This window comes from Ambystoma mexicanum, chromosome 8 (genome assembly GCF_040938575.1).
Source record: "Ambystoma mexicanum isolate Mex_15411 chromosome 8, UKY_AmexF1_1, whole genome shotgun sequence".
NCBI lineage: Eukaryota > Metazoa > Chordata > Amphibia > Caudata > Ambystomatidae > Ambystoma > Ambystoma mexicanum.
Window position 1 is genome coordinate 1,351,478,901 of NC_090929.1, and position 17,717 is coordinate 1,351,496,617.

Here is a 17,717-nt window from a genome sequence, read left to right on the forward strand (position 1 = left end):
GTGACCATCTTTGCTCTTTTCTCCCACTCTGTTAGGCACTTATCATATTTTTGTCTTTTTCATTTTATTTTTTCTTCTCTCTTTTTGTTTTTCTTTCTTCTTTTATTATTTATTTATTTATTTATTTATTTATTTATTTATTTATTTATTTATTTTCAATCTCAATGTTGCTGTCTTCCCTTGCAATCTTCTTCGCACCTTGTCATACATGGGCGTCGTGCTCTGCTGTAGTAAGTTCTGTTGTAATCAATTCTCTTCCGGCATATGTTAAAGAACAGTCAGGACAGCTCTCTCCAGTGGTGTCCCTACCAATTTTGTACATGTGTGCATGTTGTTGGTCACTTCTGATATGTGTGTTATGTGTATGTTTTACTCCCCTTGTGTCTGCCTTTAACTCTCCTTACTTTAGCAGCAGCTTTTCCTCACCCACTGACGCCGTAACTCTTCCTGCTTAGGTAAGGGAATGTTAGCAGGGGATACAGCGGTAATGCTCATTATTACAACTAATTTTCAAATTACCACCCCCATTATTTCGTTCATCATTAATAGTCCCATCGTGAAGGTAAAAGTCCTTATTTGCGTGCCCATAACCACTTACGCTGCTGGGTCCTTGCAGCTGATGAGATGATAAAGTTGCCCGCCTGAAAATCGCAAGAAAAGCGTTAATACGTTAGTACTTGTTAGTAACCTCAAGCTCCGCGAACTAAACAATCACTAAGGGCAAAATCAAACCTCCCCCTGGACATTTCGTGTTTTCAAAATTTCTCAATATGGGTAGGGAAAATCTTGGGCTGTTTATTCAATGGAAGCAAGGAAATATACTTCAGGGAAACATGCTCTAAGGGGTCTGAGGTTCTTGATAGGGTGGGCAATTGAGTGGGGAATGCTACACAATGTTTTAATCAGTAGGCCTCACAGTTTCTAATGGAAGATAACATTAAGGAAATTTCCTACACATTTCTAACAGCATACATACGCAACAACCTGCATGTGCGGGGAAAAGAGAAGAAACAAAACAGTGTTACAGCTGTAGGTGCAAAAAATGTAATATGAAACTCAATTAAACTTTGGAAATGCGTGTGTCAGTCCCTATTCTAGTTGCTAGTGTGCGTTGGACCATGGGATGGCCATGTTTCCCTAACTCGGGAGAGTTCGTGCTATTTTGCAGTTCATGAAAATCTCTTGCGTTGGCCCTGTTGATCGTTGCTCCCTCGTTGCCAGGGTGGCCACCGCTTTGTAGGGCTTGACGCCTTACACTTCTGACTAAGTCTGTCAGGAGGGGAAAATGTCCCACTGTAGTCCATAGCCATTGGGTGTTGGTTGTCCGTTGTCTTCAGGCCTGCCCTGGGTCCTTTGGATCTGGCGAGAAATGAAATGGAAGCGCTTGAGACCTGAGAATTTACATATTCTTCAAGTTCTTGACCTAACCTCTGTGCACTACTCTCACACTATTCAGTGTCCTGTGGGAGGAGCCAATGGTACACCTGTGCACCATCCTGTCACCACCTGGTGGCGTTCAATGGCGGTCTGACTGTAAATCATTACACAATTCGGAATGTACCCAGAAAATGGGTAGGCACTTAATTTATGTGAAGATACTCATTACACACTTGGATCATATATATGCAATTTGGGTGCTAGTGTACAAATGGGCCTTTGGATCTTTGTATTTACTGTGCTTTTGTTGTAAGCTGTTTATAGTGTGTGCCTTTGTCCCGTGGGGCATCAGGCACTGACAAGCTAAATAGGGAAACATCAGGGTGGTAAATTTGTCATATAGGGTGGCTGTGTTTCTAAATTAAGTGCACCATGTTACTTAGTTAAGATAATGGCAGGGTTTTTAAAACTCTTTTTTTTTTTTTCTATGGCTCCTCTCTCACTTCTCAGGGCGTGCCTCGCAGTGAACTGCAGGCACTTTAAGCTGGTACTAATGAAATCCGCTACCAATTTACTCCCATTCTCTCTATCCCACCCCATGTCCACTTTTTAAAGCCTACCTACTCTGTTAATTACTCATTTAGTCTAGTATTTTATTACTCCACTACTGTAATTACTGTTACATTTAAACAATATATATTTCTAATTACTGTTACATTTAAACAATATATATTTCTCCCCCCAATATCTGCTCTCAAATTTTAATACAACCATTATGCTCCAGTTCGTGCAGCAATGACCTCTTTCCCTATGTGTGTTGGCTAATGCATTTGTGCCAGTGTTATTTTCAAAAGCGCTAGTGGCAGTACCACTTGCACTGTTATTTTGTCGCCAAATTAATTCTGTTGGGAACATGGATCATCCACCCTTTACCCCTATTTCTCTCCTCCTGTGGTGAACTGTCAATGAAATGTAGGCCTCCCCCCTCAAGTGCACCTTCTTCCACCTTGTGTGTCTCATTTAATTGTTCTGTGTTAATCGTGTATTCATGAGCCCAGTCTCCTCACTGAAAGATGTGTAGCTAAATGTACTCTCTTGTGATGCGCTATCATTATGCACCCCCCTCTGTACCGTGCACCCCCATTATTCTTAACAATCTTCCTTACCTTCAACATGTGTATGCATGGTGTTTAACAAGTTATGGATTTCTCTGTTAATAAGGTGGTCATATCCACATTGCTCATGATGTCACAAATGTCTCTTCCCTAATGCATGGCCTAGTCGCCCCACTGTCACCCAGAAAAGAAAATGTTTTGATACCTATCACCACCCCTATGCAATTGTCCTCTGCATTATTGAGTGTGCGTGAGTGTGTGTGTCGGCGCGCGTCTCGCCCGCTCTGTCGAGGAGGTGGAGCATGAGTGTGTGTGGCAGAGTGAGTCAAATCAAGTTTGTCTTGGGCTGTCCTATTAGCGGTATAATGTCAATCTATGTCCTTTGAAAGGTTTGTTCCCCATCAGGAAGACCCCTCCCAGTCATGCAACCGGTACCATTGCTATTGTGTCAGTGTTCTGTATGGGTGCTGGCTGCTGTGCAGTGCCCCTGTGTCGTCATTCTAGTCAGTCCTGGGGTAGTGGTGCTATCATTTGTTGTGTCTGTACATGTAGTGGTGACAGTACCTGCATTGGTGCTTGTGGTGTCTGCTGAAATGATCCCATCCTGCCCCATGTATCCTCCCCACATGGGCGGTGCATATTGTGGTGATTGTTGACACTGCTATTGTTATTCTTGTGCGTGTGTGTTGAAGCAGTTTTTAACTGCCCCTCCCATCGCATGCTTGAATTATTTATTTTGTGCCTACTTGTCCTCATCTGCCTTTCTCTGCCCCTGTGTCATCAAATATTACACTCCCGGAGGTTCAGAAGGGTGAGTCCCCTCTTCCCTATGCTCGCGCTGGTTCAGCATCAGCTGACCCCTCGCATTTTCCCTTTCCTTCGTGCACACAGTTCAACTGTAGCCATGTGCTTTTAAAGCTATTCCTGTGTAAGTGCTGTGTATGTGTATCCTTAGCGATTGCTGCACGCTTCTGGAGAAGCCGCCTATGAGCAGCCATGGTCTTTTTAATTTACCTTCAGTACTTTTTAATCTTTGCACACTATGTTTTACTGACTTATTTCGGCATGGAAGCTCTGTGCACACAACAGGTGAAGGGGAGTCATTTCTGTATTGTGTGATACATTTTACCTCTATTCAATTCGAAAATTTCGATAGTCCGCTGTTCATGGAGCAAAATTTAGAAGATAATTGAACATTATTCAACTTCTGTGAGCCTTCTTGGCTCCACACCTTAGCCAGTGCACTCCACGTGCAATCCATCTTCACCAAACCGTTGCCTTCTCCGGCACACCCCCACAATCTTGCGCATGTGTCTTCCACACACCGCCTCTGGGTCACCTATTCTCCAAATCCAAAACCACACCACTATCTCCTCACCATCAAAACTTTGTGTCCTTATGCATCAATCTGAAGGTGACGTCACCAAACTAAAAACACAATGCAAATGAAAAGACAAATGTGCATACACAGAACAATAACCCATTTCTCCCAACCCCACAAAAATCCCAAAATAAAACCCCACAATCCCCACAGCTGTCTTCCTGTCTCAACTGGAACAAGGTAAACCACAATAAACTCTTATAATTGGACTGCACACACTGCGTCGCCTAGTGTGTGATACGCTCCTCACCAGGGGACCTTAACCAGCCAACTATCTTCCACTCACTGAACTAAACGCTCAATTAGCAGGGAACCTCATCTACTCATTGATCTATAACGTCAATTCATAGGAAATCCAGACCCCGTACATGAAATCACCATCCAGACCAATCAGCGCGGCACTCCTGTTCTAGACCAATCAGCGCGGCACTCCTGTTCTATGTGTAGGGAGTCACTACCCCACCCAATATGCTCAAAAACACAAGAAGGGACCACTGCCACCACCCCGGTCCCAACTACAATTCACGTGCCGATCACTACCAACGCGCTGAATTTTGTGACAATGTACAATCACCCACCACCCAATTTACAATCCCTCCCTCAGTTTCTACCCCAAAAAAAAAAAAAACACTTTAACATTTCTACTTTAAACATTTCCCCCCCTCAGAGCCCATGTTGCTGGTTTACTTACATTTTCCTATGCTGCACTGGCAGTTGCACCGCTGCTGGACACCCCCTCAATGCGCTTCACCGGACCCCTTCTCCTGCAGGGCTCTCACCCGCCCTCAAGCAGGGTATTTCCAAATGGCCCCCGAAGCCTTTAACCGGTTACGTGTTTTCCGGTGGTCTTCAGGTGCAGGCGAGGGTCCCACAGCTCCCTTGAGTCGGCGGCAGGGAGCTCAGTCCCCCGCAGGGCTTGCACAGGCAGAGCTCATTCACCCATGTTACAATGAGCAATGAGCCTCACAGAGGGCACCAACTTGTCGGGGAGAAGCTGGATCCCCCCCCCCAGGGCAGTGGGGGGCCAGCAGCCATACCCTCACCAGCTATGGGAGGCCCCAACACCTCCCATATGGCCCCCAGAAATGCAACAGAGTCCCAAGCAGGCAGCAGCATGTTTCAAATTGCATTTATTTCTAGGCAAAGAAAAAAGAAAAAAAAACAAAGAAAAGCACAGAGCATCGTGCATCGCGAGTTCAGGCGCCGTTTTCCCCGGGGCTGTCTTGCAAGTAAGTTTTATAATCACACTGCAGGCTGACCTCACAGAATTGGATCAGCTCCCAGAAACCTATCTCCTCCTGTTATTGGCTGCAAAGTGGTGGGTTACATATGTAGCCCTTATAGAGAGCCTGATAATTGGATATTAACCTCCTGCGTCAGTGGGTTGATTTAGCTGTGCCAGCCCCCATTACCTAATTCTAATCTTGTTGCAATGTGACTTTGTTCCCATAACTTTTAGCTGAACAAGCAGTTCGCACCTGGGCTCTGGCTTGTTACAAGTTATGTTTCAATGTTGTGCGTGTCCTTGAGAAAATGTCTTTCTTTCCCAGAAAGAAAAAAAGCACACTGGGTTGCCGTGATTTATTCGCATTTGTGGATAATTAAAAAATGTCTGTCTGCAGAAAACAATTTTATCTTGAATTTGCGGCCTTGGCAGTTCGAATGTTTTGCGAGGAATGTTGATAAGGCTCCCGCAGCCAGTGTTCAGTGAGTGAAATGAACTTAGCTGTAATTTTCCTGAAACATAGCTTTACACTGTGCATTTAGACCATGTTAATTCATATAGGCATTGGAAGCCTTTAAACAGGGATTTTTGTGTTTGTAGATTCTGATTTTGCAGGATTGATTCTAATGTAGCATAGAAGTTGCACTGTTGGTGAAGTGGGTGTGTTTCAGCATATTTGTCACCCATGGGTGCGCTGGGGCCTGGTTCAAATGATAAGTGCGCTCCTTGTTCTTCCTGGTGTTCTTCTATCTATGCGCTTGGGGTGCGGGGGCATGGATTTGGTCTCGATTTTCCCTCTTCAGGAGGATAGGGCCTTAGTGTGTATACACGGAAGTGACGTTGGACGTGTGGGCCGGTTCAAAAGGTGCATGTGGGACGTCATTTACTTGTACGTGCTTTTCATGGAGAGTGAGTGGGTGGATTCTGTACTTCTTGCCGGTTCACACGCGATTTTCTTCACAGCGTTTCCAGTTCGTATTCCCTGTTACCTCTGACAGCTTTTTTTCTGTTTTTCTGTTGGGCCTGTTTCCTCATACAGCGTTCACTTCTACTTTTGTCCTGTCTCCTCAGACAGCGTACAATTCTTCTTTTGGCGGGGGTGTTACCAACACGCACGTATTTTTCACGCACTTTTCATGGCAGACAGTGAGTCGCGCACATATTTACCATCTGTGCTTGCTCCGTGTGTCGTGTACCCCTTCAGAGGTCATTGTAGGCTGCGTGTGACATGCACACGTTCATTATTGTGTTTCTGGGTGCCACAGCGTAGTGCGGGTACATTTTTCCACGCACGTGGTCTACGAGGGGTAGCTGGTTTACTTACATTTTCCTATGCTGCACTGGCAGTTGCACCGCTGCTGGACACCCCCTCAATGCGCTTCACCGGACCCCTTCTCCTGCACGTTATTTTCTGTTTTTGGGGTGCCTGTGCATTGCGTGACCCGTCATCTTTCCCCAGGGGTCACATTCAGCCTTGATAGAGCACTAGGGTACGAATTCCATCTAGTACCCTACCCCTTTGACCCCCAATTGCCCAGGACAATATATTACTGCAACTCCCATACGCACAACAACACCAGTGCCATGGCTGGGAGGCGACCAAGCGGTAAGGGTGGCAAAGGTGGCCGAGCCTCAAGAGGTGGGCGTGGTGGGTGCAGTAGGGGACATGGCTTGGATTTCCAGGGTACCCCTATCCCCCATGTGTGGAGGACCAGTCAGGGAGACCCATGCTCCCCCCCATGGTTGAGGGAAATGTGGCTGACACCATCCCTGCTCAGCCCTTGTTGGACCTGCCCATTGTGGCACCTGAACTGGCACAGGGTGACTCCCAGGCTGAATTCCAGGTCGCCAAGTCTAGGCCACGTGTGGCGGTGCAAGTCGTTGTCACCAGGCCACGTGGATCAATGGCAGCTATGTCATCTGCTGCCCCGAGTAGGCAGGGTGGGGAGGCTGCAGGGGCAGCTGCAGTCCAATCCACCCCAGCTCTAACTCTCCCAGTCAGGACAGTGTTGGTCCCAGTACATCTTGATAACGTTGCCCCTGACTCCATCACACACCAGCCAATGCCAGCACCAAGGCCCATGGTCGGTGTGCATTCCCCCACTGCAACTGCCCAGTTCACCGGTGCTCCTGCACCTAGTGGCCAGAGTGGCGTAGGCCACTCAGGATCCCCACCACCTTCAAAAAGGAAGAGGAAGAGTGCTCGTCCAGTACAGGCTGATGCCCCAGACATGGCTACACAGTCTGGCACAACAAGGAAGCCTAGCTTCACTGATGCCGAACGTGATGCACTTGTGGAGTATGTGTCCGCACACGACTGCTAGATGCTGATAACTGCAGGGTGCAAGACCACACCTGCTCACCGTCAGGCACACTGGCAGACCATTGCGGAGATCATAAGTTCCCTTGGAAATGTGAGTCGCACAGCCAATGAATGCTACAAGCGCTGGAATGACCTAAAGCGCAGGGCAAAGCAAAAGCTGGACTCAGGTCATGCTGCAACTCTGGTGACTGGAGGTGGGTCCCCAGTAGAGGACATAGAACTCACTCCACATGAGTATGTTGCTGTGTCCTGTAAAGTTATTTAGCGGGTTACAACACAGAGTACAGCACAGAGTACAGCACTACTGCACAGGATCAATGTGTAGCATGTTTTTTTTTATGCAGTACCACTGCATGGGTTTGGTGCATTACTATGATGCAATAGTTTCAAGCTATGTGTTGCCAGTGTAACATGGACATATAAGTGAGGGCAGGTTATTCAGTCAAAAACGATTTTTACATATAAAATGCAAATCATTTTTTTTCACAGTTAAAAGCACACATTTGTACATTCAAAATGTGCACTATTTTTCACCTGAAATGCCTATGTTGCAAGAGACACATTTGAAAATTAATAAACTAACCTCATTAACAACTAACCTGATCATAACCCACTAATAATAATGTGTTCTCCAATGGAAAATGACAGGCTCTGAAAGTCATTATTTAAACGCACATTCAGTTTTTTTTTCTTTTTGCTCTGCTGCCCTGTACACAGTAACTGCAGGAAGCAAAGACCTCGAATAAGCAGGAAATCAGTTTGGTTACAGTTGCAACTGTATAAGCCAAGCCATTGTGTGCAGAGGGTGGTTAGGGCATGATAGAGTTTTATTGGTTAGGATCCTTTGGTAGGAGGTAACCAGAGTTTTCTTGTATAATCTTGAGGAAGAAGTGTGGAGAGAGACATCTTGACACAGCTCGGAGAAGGACTGAGTTGATAGCTGGGGATGCCTGATTCCTAAAGCAGATTCAACTTGGTTGCAGAGACTGGGATTCCCAGTCAACAAGTCCCAGTTTGAGTGACAGCAAATGCTTGTCCTTGCTGGGTGAACCCATCCAGAAGGCGACCAGCCAAAGAAGTTACATGCTGAATAAGCCTGGTAATTATCTCGCTGAAGTGTGGGGGCTGAGTGTGTGCGAAAATATTCAGTCAGTGTAGGAAAGGAGATTCCTGTGCTTTACCCACGTGTTTAATGTTGCAAATTGAATTCTTGTTCCCCGCTACTCTCTTCTCAGTGTATCACAAATAATGCTGTTACTGTGCTATTTAATTTATTTCTGTAAAAAGAGTGAGATCGTGTTTAAATGCAACTTTTATAATACACAAAAATATCTGAAAGCAGACGGGTGGTGTGTTTTATTTTCTCTTTCCTTTGTGCATTTACCAATACAGTGCTGATGATGTGGAGAGATGTTTAGACAGTGCAATTGTCATTTTTAAGATAGCTAAAAATAAGATTTGGTGGCAGTTGTGTGCATGCTTCCATTCAGTATATAAGTGTGTGTTTTCTGGACAGAACATAATAAGTAACTGGGTGTGAAATAGACTTTTGCTGAAGGTACATGAGTCAGCAAAAATAGAGACCCGGGACATAGTTCACTACCGTATATAAGTTAGTGAAAAATACCGCATGATAGCTCGCTGCCGTAGATAAGACAGCGAGAAATTGCCCATGGTGGCACACTAAAAATGAAAATGTGGTGTTCCTGAAATGCAAGCCTGAGGTCTCTCTAGTGATTACACGAAAAATCTAAACAAAAATAAGGGGTTCTGGATATTGGGGCCACAAATAAAACAAAGGAATTATGCTCACCAACCACGCATACCAACCACGCATACCAACCATGCATGTCTGTGTACTGAAATAATGCATATCCACTGTATTATTATTATACATAACCTAATCTGAATACAAGGAGTGATTGTTGCTAAATTATTTTCGGCGGTAAGAAAATACCGCCAGGCCCCAAATCTACACAAAATACCCAACAAATTTATGGTGCGTTGCAGGCCGGGAAACTGATCACAGAGCACCTACTGGGCGTGGCAAGTGTGTCTCACACTGCCATCTGTACATTAAAGGGAACCCATTTCATAATAGCAGTGTGTTACTAAAAACGATTTTCAGAATGTCACAAAGGGAAACCACATTCTCAGACCTAGTACAATATTTAGAGGCAAAGTTGTTTGCACATGGGACATGGTCGTCGAACAGTACCTTAGAATGGCATGACCGCATTCAGGGTGAGGTGCAGAAAGAAAAACTAGACAATATTTTTGCAGAAGGCAGCATAATTCAGGTCTGCCTTACAAGATTATTGAATGCAGCCGATAAAATGCTGAGAAAGACTGTTTAATACGGCTATGCGCCAAAATATGGTTTATTTTGACTAGGTCCCTGCGAATGCAAAAGGGAGAGCTACATCAGCCGTAGGTATTTAGGGGACATACCCCGGGCAGGATATCGGCCTGATATGTCAGGTATGAACAATAACCAGAGACAAAATCAAGATCAAAGAAATGATGGTCCCTACCAGACATTGGGGACACAGAGCAGATTTGATCCCAACACCATGATATATGGTAATCAGGATAGACCCTGATATGTGGATCGATTTACTGATAATGGGAATCAACATAGGGGCCAGTACCCACAATCTGAGAGACAGGACATGAGGCAAAACATGAACTACAATCCACGTCAGTACAATGATTCCCCACCAGGGGACTATAATCAAAGGATGGGTGCACCCCGCTCCCCTCCACAAATGAATCAAGAGTTCAGAAACCATCCCAACAGACATCAATCACCTGAGAGGTGTCAGAATAGATCCAATCAGGGGGAAAACAACCAATATCGACCTAGGCCACAGAAAGAGGATTCTTGAGAGATGGAAAGGTTCCAGTGCCTTGAGGCCCAAGTGAAAATGTTAGCTGAGCAAATAGGAAAGCTCTATACAGCGCAAAAACAACCATCTAAAGAGGGGGCTGATGGCCATAGCAATGACCGGGGGGCTTCTGAGAAGTGACTAAGTACCTATGACACCTGCAGTGCCAAAAAGACAGATTGCCCTGATGTAATTTTGCATAATGACTCTGTGATGCCTAATGATTTAAAAGTGAAAGCACCAATAAATGAACGTGTAACAGAAAATGCAAATACTTCTAAAAAAGAGGTACGGTTTAACCTAGAACTAAATCAAACATTGAAGATTTGTGCAAATAAAAAAGAAACACCGGAAATTCCAAAAGAACAAAGAGACAGATTTAAGAAAAATGATTCATGCATGGGGAATACCAGTGAACAGGGAGTAAGTGGGAATGCTATAGCTCCTTCCCAGGGCAAGCAAAACAATGACCAAACACAGGCAGAAAAAGGAAATACTCAAAAGGAGGATACAGGTCAATCACCTGAAGAATTCTTTGAGCCACATATTTTTGAAGAGGCTGAAAGGGCTGGTACCACACTAAATGATCACAAATGCACAGAATTAAACAATGACAAATTGCTGAATGATGTTGTTACACATGTTCAGTTGGAAGGTTGTAATGTGGTCCCTGATGTTACCCAGATGGATGGGCGAACAGTGGCCACACTCCAAAAATCTCTGATCATGGAGAAATTAATAAAGTCTCTCGCGCAGAAATGGGTAAAAAGGAGGGAAAAATGTCTTTCCATTTACCAATGTGCTTAGCCAAAAGTGAAAAAGGCCTGAGAAAGGTGAGCCCTGAAATCAGTAAGAATTCACACTTCTTATGTGTAATAGAGGAAGTTGAGGACAGATATTATGCACCCATCACTGTAGAAGAAAAATGCCAAACATTTGCTATGATTGACACTGGCGCACAGGCCACAATTATGTCCAAGGAGCTGGTAAAGAGTATCAATGAAGGGAGACCCCCACAGAATCAGATCACAGTGAAGGAAAATCAAGGTCCAGTGTATAACTTTAATGGGGAGGAGGTGCCCATCATAGGTGTAACTGAGGTTGACATAAAAATAGGAAAGAACAGAATGAAACAAGAGGTATTGATCACATCTATTTGTGAAATTCCATTTCTGATGGGGACAGATTGCCTGAAAAGATTGTCTCCTCTCATAGATGGGGTGAATGGAGTGCTATGGTCCTTAACCAAGAAACCATTGAGACCTAAGAAACTAAAATCACAAAACAGCAACATAAATGAATGTCACACCGTTGCCAAAACAAATCATGCTGTGGAGGTATATCTCCAGAATAGTTGCATACCTAGCGTCACTGTTATATTAATGTGTCAAGACAAAATGCAGAGCGACAATGAAAGACTACCGGTACAAATATACTTAGACCCAAGGAAAAATTGGCAGACTGCCATAGATGAGCACACATTACATTTTTATTTAAAAGAGAAAACAATCAAACAGAATATTGCTCCTAAAACAGATTCAGAAAAACACATTACCACTCTTGCTGAAATACACATGGAAGATGAGCAGCCATGGGTTCATGTTGGTATAAATGACTGTTTTAAAACAATAAAAGCCACTTTAGCGCTTGAACAGGAGAGGAGTTTCATTAATGAGAAATTCTTACAAAAAATAATGGAGAGGGAGGAAATCCCGAAATTTAGGATTAAAAACCAATATGTTTCTGGGTTGGACAGTCCAGACTTTGAAAACCGAATTGCAGGCAGATGCATGCTTACAATTAGCATTGGGCAGAAAACAATTTACCATATTGTATGGATAGTGAGTGGAGCACAACAGGACTTTTACATGGGCAATGACATCATGCACAGAATGTGTATAGTGTTAGATTTCCTTAATCAAAAAATATGGTCACGCCTAGGTGGCCCAGCACCTGAATTTGAAGACAAAAGAAGGGCTTATCATTGTGCACAACTGGTTCCTTATGCAATCAAATTACAAATGAGGAAAGATACTATTATTCCTGCATTTACAAAACAGTTTGCAATAACACTGAAATGCAAAAATGGACAGCAGATGAAAGACTCTGATGCATTTGTATGCCTGCATGAATCCATAAAACAGCAAGGCCTGGATTATGAATACATTCCATTGGAAGATATTGGTGAAGGATCTGTAAAAATTATGGTAAATAATAAGGGTTGTCAGGATATTAATTTAGAGGAAAACTCCCCATTAGGAATGGCCATACAAAAATCACATTATGCGGCAGATTTAAATAACATGGTGATTGGAAATATCCCTGAAAAGTATGTAGATGCCAAGGGTGAGTTGCCAGAACACCTGGACTCTCAGCCCAAAGGAATATTTAAAATTCATTCTGTGTATCCTTATGATTCAAATGAGACAGTGTGCTGCCATCAAGAGGATTGCATAACATTTAATTTAAATGAAAATGAAACAGAAAATCAGCCCATTGAAGTGGAAGCTGATATGCCAAAATATTTAAAAGTGGCAGCTTTATAAAAAGACACAGTCACACAGTTAGAGGAAAGCGCCGAGATTCCCTTACCAGAAGATTTTCCAGAATTTTCCAAAATGGTAGAAGAACAGATCTCCTTAGCGGATGCGTGTGACAACGATGAAGATAGGAACGAACTGAGAAAGATATTTATGGAATTTAAAGATGTATTTGCAAAAGTTGCTTATGATTGCAGTTTAACTGATTCCGGAAGGGTGTGGCAGAAGCCCAGTATTTGTTCGCCAGTATAGACTACCGCTGGCATGTTTAGAATCATTAGCAGAGATTATAAAGAATTTGGAAGCTCGGGGAATCATCAGGCCCATTCATAGCACATCCAATACACCTATTTTAGGTGTGTTAAAGCCAAATGGTCAATGGCGGCTATGTGCAGACTTGAGGGAGTTAAATAAAAGAGTGCCAGTATCCAGATGGCCACTGCCATTCATTGATCAGGGCCTAGCTCAGGTACATGGTTCAAAAGTGTTTACCACATTAGATCTCACCTCTGGATATTGGTGCGTGCCATTGGCAGAGGAGATACAGAATTTATTTTCCTTTACATTTGACAGGACTCAATATGCCTGGCTTAGAGCTCCATTCGGGTACATTAATAGTGGGAGTGAATTTGGCATATTTTTGACAAAGGCCATGCCAGATGCAGCGGAAAGAGGAACCATAGTTTATGTGGATGATGTCCTGATAAAAAATGAAAGCCTGAAAAGCCATTTTTATGAAATAAGACATGTGCTTGGCCAATTGCAGAAAGCAGGCGCCAAAGTGTCTTTACAAAAAGCACAATGGTGCAAGAAAAAAGTGAACTTTCTAGGCCATGAAGTGACTGAACATGGGCTAAATCCACAAAAGAAAAAATAGAGGCCATACAAAAACTAAAGGACCCTAAACATGTGAAAGAGGTAAAACGTTTATTAGGGATGACAGGCTATAACATGAAAGTTCATTGAAAATTATGCTGAAATTACTCAACCATTGCCTAAACTGCTTAAACTGAATACACCCTGGATATGGGAAAAAGAGCAGTCTGAGGCAGTAGCTAAATTGAAGGAATGTCTTGTAAAGGCACCATGTTTAGCATACCCCATAAAGGGTAGGGATTTCTTTGTAGAAATAGGGTTCTCTGAACATTGTATGTCAGCAGTGTTATCACAAAAACATGATGTGAATCACAAAACTATTGCATATGCAAGTAAAGCATTTTCCCAAGTTGAAATGAAATTCAATGAATGTGAACAGGCCCTATTAACCACTGTGTGGGCACTACAACATTTCCGCCCTATTGTTCAGGGAGAAAAGGTGATTATTGAAACAAATCATCAACCTTTGCAGTTTTTAGAGAGTAAAAGAATTAGGTCAGGTAATCTAGCGCAGTCCAGAATCACTTCATGGACGTTGGCATTACAAGGTTTTCCTGTAGAAGTGAGATATGGACAAAATAAAAAGAGCCCAATTGCTCAAGGGTTAGCTGACTTACATGACTGTGCAGCTGAACAAGTATGAAACGAAATGGAAGTGGAACCTAGTTTGCAGGAATTTGAACAATCACCACACAAAGCTTTTGATGAAAAAACATGCAAGGATCTGCCAACTGTATATGTGGATGGTTGTGCTTTTCACATTGAAAATGACAGTAATAAACAATTAGTGTCAGGAATAGGGAATGTCTGGTTGAAATATGAAGGCGTCCCCAGTGTAGGGATAAGGATTGGAGCTAGAAGCAGTGAAGTGGCGGAATTGGTGGCCATTTATAAAGCAATTGCTACTGCAGTTGACAATAAATTCAGTGAAATTGTCCTGGTGACTGATTCTGACTATGCACGAAATAGCTTTGTGGAGTATTTACCTGGCTGGAAAGCAAGAGGCATGGTTACATACAACAAAAAGCCACTTAAACACTTAAAAATGATACAAGCTATAGACAAAATGGTGTCAGAAAATGATTTGACAATATACTGGAGAAAAATTTGTGGGCATTTAAAAACACCAGGAGAGGATAAGGAGGGAAATGATAAGGCAGACCACCTGGCTAAAATTGGGGCTGTGATGGGAGAATTGCTACCTATAGATGATTTACTGCGTGAAATACAAATTGATGCAGTAACACGTTCTAAAGCACCAAAGGAGGTAGATCAACCAGTGGTACAGTGGGGTCATGATATGCCAGACCAAGATTTGATTGAGGCACAAAAGAATGATCGAATTTTGGGAATCTATTATAACCATTTGATAGATCCTGAACAAAACCCTTTAACAGAAAATGATTGTATGGGAAAAGAAGAGTTGAGGGTGCTATTAAAGAATAAAAAACAAGTTAGACTGCAGGATGGACTCATGATTAGGGAGTCCATAACAGGACAAATACAGTGGGTGGTACCCCTTTCATTCAGAGGGCTAATGCTACAACATGCACATGATGCAATAACTGCAGGCCACAGAGGTTCACAAAAAACATTGGAAATACTAAAAGATTATGCTTACTGGCCACATATGTCCCAAGATGTGGAATTATATACTAGAGGATGTCTAGTATGCGCCCAATTTAAACCTGCTTCACCAATGCATAGAGCCCCATTGATGAAAAGAGGCCTAACTCTTCCATGGTCAGATTTGCAAATAGACTATGTAGGCCCTTTAAAAAAGTCGAGCAGAGGAAACCGTTACATTTTAAGTGTGATATGTTTGATGTCGAAGTGGATTGAATGTATTCCTGCACCAGATTGTAGTGCGCAAACAGCAGCCACATTGCTGGTCAACCATGTGTTCTCAAGGTTTGGGTTGCCACAAAGAATTGAGTCAGACAGAGGAAGTCATTTCACAAGTACTCTAATGAGTAAGGTATGGCAAATACTGGGTGTGAAAAGGAAACTACATATCGCATATCGGGCAGCCTCTTCAGGTGGAGTTGAACGGAGCAATAGGTCTGTTGTGGACATATTAAAGAAATTTGTGGCAGAAGCAGGTTCCAGCTGGGATTTACGTTTACCGTTGGTTTTGATGGCAATCAGATCAACTCCTGCCAAAGCAACAGGTATTAGTTCACATGAGGTCTTAACAGGTAGGGAAATGGTGTTACCACAACACCTACTATACAGAACACATGAGCAGACACTTGTGAGTGCATCCACAGTTCATGAGTACATTGATGAATTGAGGAAGCATTTGCAACATGCATTTGCTTTTGTGCAGAGAAATCTAGAAAGAGCTGCTGACAGTGCAAAGTCATACTACGATAAAAGAACATCAGTGAGAGAATACAGTGTAGGGGATCAGGTGAATAAGTTTCATTTTGGAAAAAGTAAACAGAAAAATTCTAAATTTCTAGCAGCCTGGCAGGGGCCATTTCGAATTATAGATAAGGTTTCTCCTGTAGTTTATAAAACTTTAAAGACTGAAGGTGAAACAGTAACTGAACAGTTTGTGCATGTGAATCAGATCAAGCCATGCCATCCCAGACATGAAATTAAACGCCTTAAGCGTGTAGAAACAGATAATATCCCTTGAATATAAAAAAGTGAAATAAGTGGGTTGAGACAGAAGGCAGTGACAGAGAAGTTTAATGAAGATGGTTGATTATAAGGGCATATAAACACTGTAATATATGTAAATATATATAAAATATAAATAATATAAAAAGTAAATAAATAAAAAAAAATAATGGAAGCTCATGGTCGGTGTGCAGAATGAAAATGCATTAAATATTGAATGTTGTTTTATGTATGCTTGTTCTCTATAACATGTGTTTAATTTTAGAAGGCGAAAGAAAAAGGGCGAAATATTTTACAAGGCTTGTTTTATTTTGGCAAAAGGGTGAAATTAGTATTGTGCTATATACTTAATCTGTTTCTTTTCTATTTGATTTAGAATATTAACATATTTGTACCGGAGGTCACGGGAGACGATGGAGTCCTGGAGTCCCCTGGATGAAGACCAAAAGATGCCTGCCTATGGGTGGAGGTGAAGACAAAATAACCGGAATGCCAAAGAAAAGATGACTTCTATAGAAAAGGATCCAAGAGTACCAAGATGAAAGAGTACCCGAATGAACCAAAAGAGGCAGACAAGTGTCCTGGCATATGGAGTTCCACGTATTTATTATTTGAATTAATTGTTTTAATCTGTTATGTTAATTATTTGTTTTAGTTAGTTGTTTTATTTTATTATTTTCAATTGACTTCAAGTATAAAATTGAAACACTGGACTATGGACACTTCCATTGGGAAGGCACATGTAGAACATTTTATAAGAATTGATGAATTCAGATGAATTTTAATACTATGTTGATTGAACAGTGATTTTTCAATTTTCATCTTCACAACAAGAATGTTGATTGTATTGGATTGTTATATTTTGAAAGAAGAAAAGGAGCAAGTTGGATTTTTTCCAATTGTGGCTCGGATTAGCCAAATTCTCAAAAAAAGGAGGGGATATGTACGCTTGTTTGTTGTGTTTTTGGATTACAGCGCCACTACACAGGATCAATCTATAGCATTTTTTTCATGCAGCACCATGGGTTTGGCGCATTGCTACAATGTGGTACAGCAAGACATGTGTTATTGAACATTTTTTTTAATGCATTATGCAGCGCCACTGCATGGGTTTGATGAAATTGCTTCAAGCTTTGTGTTGCCAGTGCAACATATGGATATGTAAATGAAGACAGGCTACAAAGGTTAAAAACAAACCATTTTCTCAATTAAAAGCGCATTTTATTTTTCATATTCAAAATGCACACAATTTTTTTTTGCTTTTCATCTGAAATGCCTATGTTGCAAGAGACACATTTGAAGATTAATGAACTAATATAATTAACCGTACTAACATGATTCTAACTACTTAATAATATAATGTG